This window comes from Heterodontus francisci, chromosome 24 (assembly GCF_036365525.1).
Source record: "Heterodontus francisci isolate sHetFra1 chromosome 24, sHetFra1.hap1, whole genome shotgun sequence".
NCBI classification, from domain to species: Eukaryota; Metazoa; Chordata; class Chondrichthyes; order Heterodontiformes; family Heterodontidae; genus Heterodontus; species Heterodontus francisci.
The window spans coordinates 53,869,395-53,883,452 of record NC_090394.1 but is presented as its reverse complement, the minus strand read 5'-3'; the positions used below and the strand labels follow the sequence as shown (position 1 = coordinate 53,883,452).

Genomic DNA, 14,058 nt, shown 5'->3' with positions numbered 1-14,058 from the left:
TTAAAACAGCCGTCTGTCATCGCTCTCTGTCTCCTACAGCTAAGCCAATTTTGAATCCACATTATCAAGTTACCCTGTATCCCATGTGCATTTGCTTTCTTGATAAGTCTCCCATGTGGGACCTTGTCAAAGGCTTTGCTGAAATCCATGTAAACTACATCAACTGCACTACCCTCATCTACACACCTGGTCACATGCTCAAAAAATTCAATCAAATTTGTTAGGCATGACCTCCCTCTGACAAAGCCATGCTGACTGTTCCTAATCAAATTTTGCCTCTCCAAGTGGAGATAGATTCTCTCCTTCAGAATTTTCTCCAATAGTTTCCCTACCACTGACGTGAGACTCACTGGTCTATAGTTCCCTGGCTTATCTCTACAACCTTTCTTAAATAGTGGGACCACATTAGCTGTTCTCCACTCCTCTGGCACCTCCCCTGTGGCCAGAGAGGAATTAAAAATTTGGGTCAGAGTCTCTGCAATCTCCACCCTCGCCTCCCACAGCATCCTGGGACACAAATCGTCCAGATCTGGAGATTTGTCCACTTTTAAACCTGCCAAAACCTCCAATACCTTGTCACTCCCTGTGATAATTTGCTCAAGAACCTCACAGTCTCTGTCTCTCAGTTCCATATCTACTTCCTCCTTCTCTTAGGTGAAGACAGATGTGAAGTATTCGTTCAACACCCTACCAATATCCTCTGGCTCCACCCACATATTTCCCCCTTGGTCCCTAATGGGTCCTACTCTTTCCCTGGTTATCCTCTTCCCTGGTTATCCTCTTCCCATTGATATATTTATGGAATATCTTGGGATTTTCCCTACTTTTACCAGCCAGAGCTTTCTCATATCCACTCTTTGCTCTCCTAATTGCTTTCTTAAGCTCCATCCTACACTTTCTGTACTCCACTAATGCTTCCGTTGATTTGCTCTCCTTGTATTTGCTAAAAGCCTCTCTTTTCCTTCTCATCGTACCCTGAATGTTTCTGGTCATCCATGGTTCTCTGGGCTTGTTGCTCCTACCTATTACCCTAGAGGGAACATGTTGGGCCTGTACCCTCCCCATTTCCTTTTTGAATGCCCCCCACTGCTCTTCTGTAGATTTCCCGACAAGTAACTCTTTCCAGTCTACCTTGGCCAGATCCTGCCTTATTTTACTAAAATTCGCTCTTCCCCCAATCCAAAACCTTTTTTTACAACTTGTTCTATTTCTTTCTCCATAACGAGCTTAAATTGTACCATGTTGCGGTTGCTATCACCAAAATGCTCCCCCACCAACACATCAACCACCTGTCCGGCTTCATTCCCCAGAATTAGGTCCAGCAATGCACCCTCCCTTGTTGGATCCTCCACATATTGAGCTAAAAAGTTCTCCTGTATACATTTTTAAGAACTCCACTCCATCTAAGCCCTTAACACGATGACTATTCCAATTAATGTTGGGAAAGTTGAAATCACCTCATATAATTACCCTATTATTATTTTTACACACCTCTGCGAATTGCACACATATTTGCTGCTCAATTTCCCGCTGACTATCTGGGGGTCTATAATAAACACCTAGCAATGCGGCTGTCCCTTTTTTTCCCCTAAACTCTACCCATAAAGCTTCATTTGATGCCCCCTCCAAGATATCCTCTTTCCTTACTGCAGTAACTGACTCCTTAACTAATATTGCAATGTCCCCTCCTCTTTAACCCCCTCATCTGTCTCGCCTGAAGATTCTACATCCCGGGATATTGAGCTGCCAATCCTGCCCCTCCCTCGACCATGTCTCCGTGATGGCTACTATATCACAATTCCACGTGTCAATCTTTGCCCTTAACTCAACTCCATATTGATATGGAGGTCTTCAGTATAAGTCAATGACATAATAGTGTGGCTACAAAAATAGGTCAGAGGCTGAGCATTCTGCAGCGAGTAACTCATCTCCTGACTCCCCAAAGCCTGTCCATCATCTGCAAGACCCTGAGGTGCTGAGGACAGTTGCAGTGACTATTCGAGATGACTAAGGGCAGAGGGACCATTAAATTGATGTGAAATTTTGCAAACTGAATGGTGTACTTAAGGAATAAGATCTGGAGAAGCTAATACAAGGTGGGTAATGCAGGCTTGCACAGACCTCTTGAAGAATGCAGGTGTTTTACAGCCTCTGATCACTGTGTTTTACTGATCACTGAGCTAACTTAGTCCTGGGAAAAGTGCCTTGCATTGGCTCAGAATAGGTGGTTCCTATAAGAGCAATTCCAAAATTATTTGGATTAGTCTGCTTAATAAAGAAGCACTACCAGTATATTATTTAATGTGGCATGCTATTGCTTGAACAATTTGTTACTGTATTTGGACTCCAAGTGAAGGCTGCCAAGCAGTTCTGGCTGCTGTTTGATTGTAATTTTTGTCAATTTACTTTGAAAATTATTTGAAATCCCATTTAGTGCTCAAATAATTTGCTCACTGCTGCACACAATTCAGAAATACCCTTTCAAATCTATTCTTTGTTAAGTTGTGTTTTGTGATGTATGAAATTGAGATATTGCACATGGATAACCCATAGCAAAGATTAAAGACTTTGTGCGATTTCTTAGCAAGCGAACACTGCCCTCCTATACTTTTAAAGTAAGTCAGTTTTCAGACTGGGTGGGCTCAAAGCAGGAGCTTGCTATATCTTTTTTACCTAGATTTGTCTATGATTGCATTGTGTGTATACTGCTCTAGTGTCTGCAGGCTTGGCTGTTCTGCTGTGCCTTGTGGGCTTTAATGTGGATTCTCCTCGCCTGCTGCATGTCACATTTGCAGCCTGGGCCTCACACAGAGCAGCTCTCTGTGCCAGCATTTTTTCCAGCTGCAGCTTCTTCCTGTAACACTTGTTAGAACACCAAATACAGACAGTCTGTGGCAACTCACTCCAGACTAACTCTGGCTGTGAAGCAAGCAAAGGTTTGAAACACCGTCACGAACCAGTGTTGAAAGGATAGCCATCATAGCATAAGACTGGAATTCCTGCGTTTGCAGTTGGAGTGCAAAGCAAACCTAAAAGTTTGCGGAATTTTGGGTTTAAATGCATTACGGCCCAGATCTCCTTGATTGTTTGCGATTGTCTATCAATCCATCAGCCTAAACATATCTCTGCCCATAATAATGGCCCTACCCCCAAGCTACAGAGTCGTACAGGGGAGTTTCCAGAATTGTGCCTTTCAAAGGCTGTCTTCAAATTCTGACTAGATTTTCAGGTGCAGCAAGAAACAGTCTTTTGTCTGGTATTTAATTGCAATTTTTTGACATTTTGTTCTTTAATTTATGCTCACCGAGACCTACTCTGCCATCAAAGAAATAGAAATATTTTTATAGCATCAGTATGAGTTGCATTAAAAATTGAAAGGCTCCCTCAGTTGCAAGTTCTTAAACGTGTTGTGCCTGATGTGTACGAATGATGAGTTGAAACTAAAGAAGAAATATGTGGTGTGAGTTTGGTACTTTTCGTGGGTACCGATTTATTTATGCTGCTTTACACCATTTTACGCCATTTATGTCCAGCTTATTTAGAGATTGGCAGGAACTTTGAGTGTAACTTGAATGGGTGCATTTTCAGGTCTAACCTATGGATTGCAGCCATAGAGGAAATTCCAAGCCATTGTTACATCTCTAACACATACGTGAAGCCAGTTATCACTTATTTTCTAATTTTCTTCCTCAACTCTCCTGAAGCTGTTGGCTTCTGTGAGAGTATGGTTCCATGGGTGCTGGCAGTCCGTTGCCATCAGTGACTGTGTGGTGGGGGCAACACAGCCAATTCTGATACTGCCTTCATCCACCGTCTGTGAACGTGTATACCTTTTTTTTGGAAGTTACTTTTGGATATGGATGTCACTGGCAAGGCTGGCATGGATTTCCCATCACCAGTTGCCCAAGAAGGTGGTGATGGTGGACCAACTGAATGGCTTGCTAGGCTACCCATTTCATGGGTCAGATATGCTGCTGTTGAATTAGAATCACATGTAGGCCAGACTAGGATGGCAGGTTAGTCAACCAGTTGGGTTTTTAATGACAATCCAGTAGCTTTGTTGTCATTTTGACTGATACCTTTTTCTTTGTAAACTGGATTCAAATTGTTAAACTCTCATTTGTCAGATTTGAACTTGGGATTTCTGGAGTGCTAGTCCCATAATATTATCACACTACTGTACCACTTGATAGCAATGAGGAATAGGTACTCTGGCTGATTTTTCTAGGCCAGAGTCGCTCGGCCCAATTGTAGCTCCTGCTTCGTTGCTCTGGCTGCGGTCCGCTAACTCAGCACAGACAGTGAACTTTTTTTATTTTGTTTGTCTCTGCTCCTTCAGCTCCTTTTATTATAATTGCAGAAACATTCAAATAATGGAGCACAACAGAACAAGTTACTGTCCAAAAGTACAAACTGTAGTTACGCAGTCTTAGTTCTATTTGTCATTTGCATTCGTAAACCCAATCATGTAACTGTGAGTGACTGTTATGAGCTTGTTTTGGTTCATTGGCTCATGAATGGTACAAATATTACAAGGAAGTTAGCAGCTCTCTGGTTTATACCATGTGTGAAAATATTGCTGATTTTTATTTTAAGTGTGAAATTTGCAAAATGCAACAGGATTTAGAGGAACCTCAGATGCAGACGGTGAAGTAATTTCCATTTTTATGGTTAAAAATTGCCTAGTTGCAATATTAGTCAGCATTCACAGTTACAGATACTGTGTGCAAGCTAAGTAGCAGAACATTCACGAATAGTAAGCTAAGAACATACATTTTTTTTTTAGGCTATCACCCTATCGCTTTCCTTTCCAAAATTCCATCTGATTTTCCCTTTATCCCATTTATGTCCAATGACCTTTTCCTGGTTGCTGATTCTACAAGCTTAGCACTGTTGGGTGAAAAGGTTCTGCCTTTATCTTGTAAAAGGCTGGGAGTGCATTTTTCTGTTTTTGCACCCGGGACTTTGGATCCTCTGGGCTCAGACAATAAAGGAAAAACAGTGGGAGGAAAGAATTGCATGGTTCCTTCCAACCATTTTACCAACATAGAGAGCAAGACCTACAGGCTTTTCAAAAGCTTCAGGGAAGCATGATTGTTTAGGTGTGTTGGAGAACATCTGTAATTGTGAACTTTTCTGAAGCATCTGAGGAAGAGTCTTGGAAAGAAAAATCGGGATGTCGTCTTAACTTTTTTTTATTCTTCAAGTTTCAATGTTCAGTTCATTGTGGCCGTGAATCAGTTGGAAGAGTTTCAGTCTGGCAGATAGTTAAACTCTCTGATCCAGCTAAATTATCCTAAGGTGAAAAAAAAAATCATTATTTGGAGGTTTAAGAGGGCCCTGAGCTTTTATCTTTACATTCGGAGCAGCTGCCTGAGGTAAGCCTAATTTTAGTCCATTTATAATGCCTGTATTTATTGCAGAATTCAGGTAAAAGTTGTGCATCTAATAACCCAGCAATTGCAGGAACGTGTCTACTCTGGAAGGATTTATTAAAAGTTCTGGCCAGCAGCAAAATATGATAAATACCTCAACTAAAGTTGATTTGTAATTTGTCGCCGGCAGACCAGGTGCTATACTGCCTTCATGGTGTTCTTGTCACCTGTTTATTTACTTTGTAGATATTGTATTGTTCTGGCACCCATGCCTCTCTCCAGTTCTTAAGAGCTGTTTGTAAAATCAAAATTCCTTTTATTCCGGAGAGAAACAATGAATTTGTTCTGAGAACAAGTCACAAAATCTCGTACAGGTAATTCATTTGAGCAATCTAGAAACCAAGCACTTTCATTATTCAAATAGTCTCAATTAAACTTCTGTAATTGAACAGTACCTTACAATCATTCTTGGCAGATTCTTAAACAGTCTGATAATTCTGATTTTCTACTGCTCCAGTATGCAACACATCTAATTGGAACAACATTTTGTCATTGTGTAAAAGTTTTCTCCTAATCATTGCTCTATCTTAGTTAGTAAACAGATAATTAGAGTAAGTTGTGGTAGTGTATAATTAGGACCAGCAGCTTCATCACAGCTAAATGACAGAGATAGCCTGCAGATTTGCAACCATTTTAACAACAGATTTTTTTGGATGTAAAACATGCAAGTACTATGTACAAAAGTACATGTATTTATATAGGGCCTTTCACATTCTCAGCAGAGAAGGATGAGGAGGTGGAGTATTCTGCAGGCGCCCCGTCCTTCTCTTGCCTTGCCACTGCTGTGTTGAACTCATGGCTAAGGCGATTGTGCACACATCTGTGGGTTCTGGCTCTCCATGAGGATCACCACCCTCTCGATGGAGGAAGCCACGTGGTCACATGCCTGAGACATGGCCGCACTCATAAATGGACTCCTCCATCATCTGCTCATGGCTGTGCATGGCCTCTGGCATCTTCACCAGATGTTGCCTTACCTCTCTTTGCAATTCCAGTATGCCGTGTGCTGTCAAAACCAGAGGCTCACCATCAGCCTGAGTCTCAGCATTGGCCTGGCTACCCATAGTCCTCTGACTGTCAGAGACCTCGGCTGTCACAGCCTCAGCTAGCTGCTCTGGTGCATGTGCGGTGCTCTCACTAGCTTGTGACCCTGATTCTAAAGCTGAGTGTAAACCCTCTGAGATGAACGTATCTGCGCTGGTGGAAAATGCAGGAGTGTCATGTGATGGTGCATCATCTGACTGTGCCTGCTCAGAGATTGACTGCTGTTCCCCTTCTGATGGTGTCTGCTGCAGATACCAATCTGCATAACAGAACACAAACGTGTGGGCTAGACTGCAGATCTCGTCACCAGAAGCGTGTTTAAGATCTATTGAAGACAATCCTCATTCTCCTGCGCAGAGAATCCAGTCTCACCATCCACTATTGAGCAGCTGCCCTGGGTTCCCGCCAACTCCAGTACTTCATTCTCAGCTGCTGAGAGAGGCTGTATGTCTGTAATTCATTCGCCAGACCACGGGGGGTCCCTGTTGTTATGGGAGATAATCATACACCACAGGAAGAGCAACAGCATAGTTGTGCTAGTGGTATCCCTTCGTCCCCTGCTGGGGTTTCCTGTATGGGTCATTCCCACAATGGGGGTGAACTTCGTAAGATAGTGGCCTGTGGCTGAGATGCTGCCATGCATCTGGTAGGATGTGTTGCCGCCTAACCCCCTTTGCCAGCACCTTTATGGTGCCTCCCTCCCCATGTCACGTTGCCTCCTGCGTAACTATATGCAATCCCCAAAAAGGAGTGGTATGGAGCAGCCACCTTGGCAGATCAAAGGAGGTCGTTGACTCTCTACCTGCACTGGACCCGTGATTGGCGGGTGACCCCATGACTGCTGACCTCCTTTGCGATCTCAACCCAGGCTTGCTTGGTCAGGAAGGAGGACCTATTTTTGCCATGTCTGGGGAAGAAGACCTCCCATCTTTCCTTTGCAGCCTGGAGGAGAATCTCCAGGGAGGAATCGCTAAATCATGGGGCCACCTGGTAATATGGCGCCAGCACCTGCTCCAGAGTCACCTGATGCCGCATTCAGCGCCTTAAATCCCGCCACTGCCGCTTAATTGGCCGGGCCCTGCGCCTCCATTATTACAGTTGGCGCCTGTCACGTGATTGCGGTGGGTCCGCCGCAGACATGACGAGCAGTGACAGCACCCACTTCTGGGTCTGCTGCCGGAAGCCACAATGGGAACACTAAATTCATCCCTAAGTGTGACTTCAGGAGGTCATAGGTTGGCAAATGGGGCAAATAAATATTGGATGAAAATTTAAAGCAAGGAAATGTACGGTAACATTTTTGGAGGAAAAGAATTGTGAGGACATATGCACTAAATGTTAATGGTGTTGAGAGAGATATACAGATCTTTAAAAGTCAGAGTACAAATTGAGAAAGCTTAAAAAAAAAATGCTCATGGGGTCCTTGATTTTGCAAATAAGACTTGAATGACTTTCATTTATATCATGTCTTTCGTGAGCTGAGGATGTCCTGAAGTGCTTTACAGCCAATGTAGTATTTTTGCAGTGTAGTTACTCTTATAATAGAATCATAGAAATCATAAAACGATTGCGACAAATAGGCCACTTGGCCTATCGTTTCTGTGCCGGCATGTAGGAAAGACGACAGTCAAGTTGCGCGCAGCAAGCTCCCATAAACAGCAATGTGATAATCACCAGATAATCTGCTTTTTTTATCCAAAGATGTTGGTTGATGGATAAATATTGGCCTGGACAAATGAGATAAAGAGTACGAAAATAAAGAAGTAACAGATAAACTAATGTAAATTGCTGATTCAGGTACTGTTTTAAAAAAATATTGTGCCCGGTTTTGAGCATCATACTTTTGGAAGGATGTCAAGGCCATGCAGAAGGTATAGGTAAGACTTCCTAGCACAGTAACAAGAGTTTTAGTTATGAAGAGAGACTGGAGAATCTATGCATCTTTTTACCAGAACAAAGAAGGTAAAAAGGGAAAGCTAGTGGTGTTCAAAATTATGAGGGGTTTTGACGACGTATATATGGAAAAACTATTTCTATTAGTCGGTGAGTTAATGACAAATTTAAGATCATCACCAAAATAACAAAGGGGGAGATTAGAAGATTTTGTTTTTTGAAACCAGAGTTGTTAGGAAATGGAATGTTCCAACAGAAACAATTGTGAAATTCGAATCAGTAATACCTTTTCAAAATGTGGTTGAATATTTGGGAAGGAAAATGTAATTGCTGCTCCCTCAATCTTTTTTTGCACCTTCTCTAGTGCCTCTAGACCCTTTTTTATAAAATGGAGACTAGAACTGTGCACAGTATACAAATGTGGTCTAACCAAGGTTCGATATAAGCTATCACCAATGGCTTTGAGAAAGGTCATTTGAATTTATCTGATCGGCAACAACAGCCTCAGTGACCTCATTTATAAAAATAAAAGAAGGGGTTTGGTGAAGCCAGAAACTAAAGGGAGCTCTTAATGAATCTCAAAATTCTCCAGCTAATCAGCAGCATCAGTTGGCCGTTTTACCAACTGCTTTCTTTGATTATATCTCCTGTTCTCCGCACCCTGTGCTTTTAAAAATTTGTTCTTGAGATGTGGGCCAGCGAGGCAGTATTTATTGCTTATCCTTAGTTGTCCTGAGGCACGAAGGGCAAATCACAACGTCAATCAAGCTCTGAACCACATTGTTGCAGTAAGTGGGTAAACAAGGCGCCTTTTTGAATAAAGCATCCTTCTGATCCATTGGTTTAGTATGAGTTTACCAGTTGGCACATCCTTTGGCTTTGGTTTACTTAGACTGCTGTGAGTTTAACTTTCCTGAATTTGCTTATTTACTGACATTTTAAAGTAACGTCGATGAATTTTACAAGTCAGCCCAATTTTGAGAACGTTCAAAAGCCACCTCTGTGGGATAACCAGATATCCATCCAAAACTAACATTATTATTAAACATTACAGTCTCAAGCTAAAACAAGACAGACATTATCAAATTCAGCAGACCACTGGATTCCATTCTGTACACTCAATCACATACAGTAGTAACATTTAGGAGCTTTTAAATTCATGTAAAGAAAATGTATGAAGTGAATTCTTTCGCGTGATATGGTGAATGTTGCAAGCCTTCCATGTAATCGAAGTGCTACTCTGGATCACAGTGGGGTGATGTACTGGACTTCAGAATCAGTATTTTCAGCCTGATACTATTTCCTCTTACAGAAGCTCATTTTTCCCAAATATTAAAATTTATTAGTGTTGCAGAAACAGTGCAGTGGGGGAAATAATTCACTAAGTAACTTCTCATATCCCAGAAGCCTAACTTGATTTATTGAGTTATTTTACAAACTCTAAAACTCCCAAATCAGTAATTTATATTTATATCCTTTACTTGCCATTTCTGAATTTTTTATTTTTAGAACAAAATCATCTGCTTATAACTGTAAGCGACTCACGCAGAGTTTTCATATTTTACCATTTACTCCACTCTCTCTGCTTTATAACAGGCCAACTGTTAATTTTATTTCAGAAAAAATCAAGCAAAAGAATGATATTTTATAGCTACCCTCAAATATGAAGGAGGGAATAGATACATGAATAGTCATCAATGCACACTACAAACTGCAAAGTACTCCTTCATTGTGTGAAATACCTCTGTTTAGTTAGACATTACAATACTGAATTAATGTAGCTCATAAAATCCAATGGAATGTATTCTCAAAAAACATTTAATTTGTCATTAAATTTTGCAGCAATGTTACTTTACAATAGACTAATATGTGGCTTTGTCAGATATAGCCCAGTTAAATATTGAGTGTCTTTAATGGAGTTTAAAGCCTTTCTTTTGGCTGGAGCTGCTCCTTCAATGTTCCCAAGGTGTACACTCTCTCCAACACAGTTAAACAATACTGCATTTGACCCTACAGCATATATCTATCTACAGTTGGAGGACCAGCTTCTTCAGGAGCTAAATGACAAGTGATCTGAGTGAAAAGGCAACTGTTAAGGGCAATGAAACATTGTGTGTCCCTTTCATTATTGGCATGCAATTCTGAATTCCTTTTGTTTAACACAAGAACACCAATTGATTTTTCTGGAACTAGGAGCTTGCTTCAACTATTAAAATAATTTTTCATCAGCTTGATTGAAATATTCTTTAAAAAAAAAAATCACACAAGTCTCTTATTTCAGCTACCGTATTGAACAACGATGTTGGAAAGAAAATGCACATCGGGGACACTAAGGGAACAGCTTCAGCTAAAATCAATGCTTAAACTACATTAAAGACTCAATATTATACAGAGTCTGTATCCATTAAATCCAAATTGTACCATATACTGTCAAAATTTTGGATTTTATATGATTAAAGGTCTGTGACCAGCACTGGTGGACGATTTGTTTCACGCACTTCCTCTCTGAAAAATCCTACTTCCTGTTGTCACATTTGTCAATTTTATCAACTTCTATTATAAATTCCAATATTCACACTTACAGCGGAAATTATCATGCTGTATTTATAACCTCCCACCAGTGGTGGCATATTAAAACCTTAGTTTCACATCTCCCAGTCTTTAAGCATGTACAGCAGAGAAACTCTGATGGTCCAACCAATTGTACATCTTTTTCCCAATTACCTTATATTTTACTATTAACTATAAATATCAAAAGTATTAAATAAAAATAAAAACAGAATGGATGACTTTCAAATGGGGCCAAATTGCACCTTGTGTGCCCTGGTCCATTTATCCCCTGCCCTCTAACTCCACTTCACCTGAACAATGAGCTTGGTCTTCACTCCTGTGCAAACGAATCACAGGAAGTTGTCTAGTTTTTAAAAATAAATGTGTGTATAATTTTGCTGCAAAAAAGCAGAAAGAAAATCTTGTCCTTTCTTTACTCCTCGCTCTCTGTCCATCTTTAAGGAGGCCCAGCTTTAAATACCTGTTTCCCCCCCACCGATGTATGAGGGCACTCTTTGAGGTGGCAGCCTTGGCTCAGCAGTAATACTCTTGCCTCCAAGTCAGGAGGTTGTGGGCTCAAATCCCACTACAGAAACTTGGGCAAATAATCTAGGGGAATTCCCCTGGTGCTCTAGCCAATATTTATCCCTCAACCAACACCACTAATCAGATTATTTAGTTATAACCTCATTGCTATTTATAGGAGCTTGTAGTGCATAATTTGGCTTCCATGTTTGAGGATCAGTGTCCAATTGGATAAAAAATTGGCTTAAGGACAGAAAACAGTGAGTCATGGGAAATGGTTGTTTTTCAGAATGGAGGATGGTAGACAGTGGTGTTCCCGAAGAGTCAGTGCTAGGACCACTGTTTTTTTTTTTTGCAAGATATGAATGACTTGGATCTTGGAATACAGAGCAGAATTTCACGATTTGTTGATACCACCAAACTTGGAGGATCGGTAAACATAGAGGATGATATGAAGCTTCTGCAACAGGACGTTGATAGGCTAGCAGAATGGGCAGAAAAGTGGCAGATGGAATTTAGTACAGACAAGTGTGAGGTGATGCAGTTTGGCAGAAGGGATAGGGTGAGGCCATATACTTAATGGCGCAGTTCTAAAGAGTGTTGAAGAACAGAGGGACCTGGGGGTGCATTTGCATCAATCTTTGAAGGTGACAGGATATATTGAGAAAGTGGTTTGCAAAGCATTTGGGATCTTGGGCTAGAGTACAAAAGCAGGGAAGTTATGTTGAACTTTAGGAAGGATATGAGAGTCCTTGAGTGGGTGCAGAGGAGATTTGCCAGAATGGTTCCAGGGTTGGGGGATCTTAGTTACAAGGCTAGGTTGGAAAAGCTGGGGTTGTTCTCCCTGGAGCAAAGGAGATTGAGGGGAGATTTGATAGAGGTGTACAAGATTATGACAGACTTATTTAAGTTAGACAAGGAAAAACTGTTCTAATTAACTGATGGTACAAGGACAAGGGGGCACAGATTGAAAGTTCTGGGCAAGAGATGCAGGGGAAATATTAGGAAGAACTTTTTTATGCAGTGAATGGTAATGACCTGCAACTCGCTGCCCATGAGGGTGGCAGAAGCAGAGACAATCAATGGATTCAAAAGGAAATTGGATTGGTACTTGAAGGAAATAAATTTGCAGGGCTACGGGGATTGATCAGGGGAATGGGACTGACTGGATTGCTCCACAGAGAGCTGGCATGGACTCAATGGGTAGAATGGTGTCCTATGACTATGCCATTTGAACAGCGACTGCGCTTCAGTAAAGTGCTTTAAGATATATATAAAAAAGACCTGCACTTGTATATCACCTTCACGACTAGATGTCCCAAAGTACTTTACAGCCAATGAAGTGTAACCACTGCTGCAATACAGGAAATTCAACAGCCAATTTGCACACAGCAAACTCCCACAATTAGCAATGAGATAAATTACTAGATAATCTGTTTTTGGATCATGATTGAGGGATAAATATTGGCCAGGGCACCAGAGATAACGCACTGCTCTTCTTTGAAATAGTGTCATGCTACCTGTGTGGATGAAGAAAAGGACTGCAAGGTGGATGAGTCAAAGGTAATCATCTCCGGATTGTTACCTGAGCCACACGCAAATTGGCACTGGGTCAAGCATCTTAGAGAACTAAACGCGTGGCTCAGAGTGGTGTGGGAAGAAGGGGTTTTGATTCTTGGCACTAGCATCTGTACTTGGAAGAGGGAGCTATTCCGTTGGGATGGGCTTCACTTGAACCGGGCTGGGACTAGTGTCCTGGCCAATCGCATAACTAGGGCTGTGGACAGGGCTTTAAACCAAGAGGTGGGGGGAGTGTTTGGGTAAAGGGAAATTTAGAAATCCAAAGAGAGAAGTCAGGGCATCGGAGCAGGATGATGATGTGGGTAACTCCCAACAGAATGATACAGGAAAGGACGGAGAGTTTAACAAAAATTGTACATTGGCAAATACAGTCATTGCAGGGAATAGAGGTACAAAAATGAAATTAAAGTTCCTTTTTCTGAATGCACAAAGCATCTGTAATTAGATGAACTAGTGGCACGAATGGAGGTAAATGATCTAGGTCTAATTGCCATTACCAAGACATGGTTACAAGGAGATCAAGGTTGGAAAATGAATATTCCAGGGTACACAATATTTCAGAGAGACAAGCAGAATGGCAAAGGAGGAGGAGTAACCCTGATAGTTCAGGATGGCATAAGGACATTAATAAGGGATCTGGCCTCAGAAGATCATGAAGTAGAATCAGTTTGGATGGAAATTAGGAATAGCAGGAGTCAAAAAACACTGGTGGGATTAGTTTACAGGCCCCCTAACAGTTATATTATTGGACAGAACATTAAATGGGAAATTATTGGAGTATATAAAAAAAGGTAATGTATTAATTGTGGGGATTTGAATCAGCATATAGACTGGGACAGTCAAATTGGCAACAGTGGTCCAGAAGATGAATTTGTAGAAAGCTTTCATGACAGCTTCTTGGAGCAATACATTGTAGAACTGCCGAGGGATAAATCTATCTTAGATCTTGTATTGTGTAATGAAGCAGGGTTAATAAGCAATGTCATAGTTAAAGATCCACTGGGAAATAGTGATCATCATGCCATTGAAT

At 41.3% G+C, this 14,058-nt stretch overlaps 1 protein-coding gene across 2 annotated transcripts in view; it reads left to right on the top strand.

Moving 5' to 3' along the window:
- Window positions 1–14,058, top strand: part of xylt1 (xylosyltransferase I) — a 267,186-nt gene that overhangs the window by 116,420 nt on the left and 136,708 nt on the right. Inside the window, exon 1 of one of the 2 annotated variants that reach the window (XM_068056209.1) lies at window positions 4,993–5,378. The exons of the other annotated variant lie outside the window; for it this stretch is intronic. The gene's annotated coding sequence lies outside the window, so the exon portion shown is untranslated. Of the gene's footprint in view, window positions 1–4,992; window positions 5,379–14,058 lie in introns of those variants that run through there. 2 annotated transcript variants of the gene reach the window in all.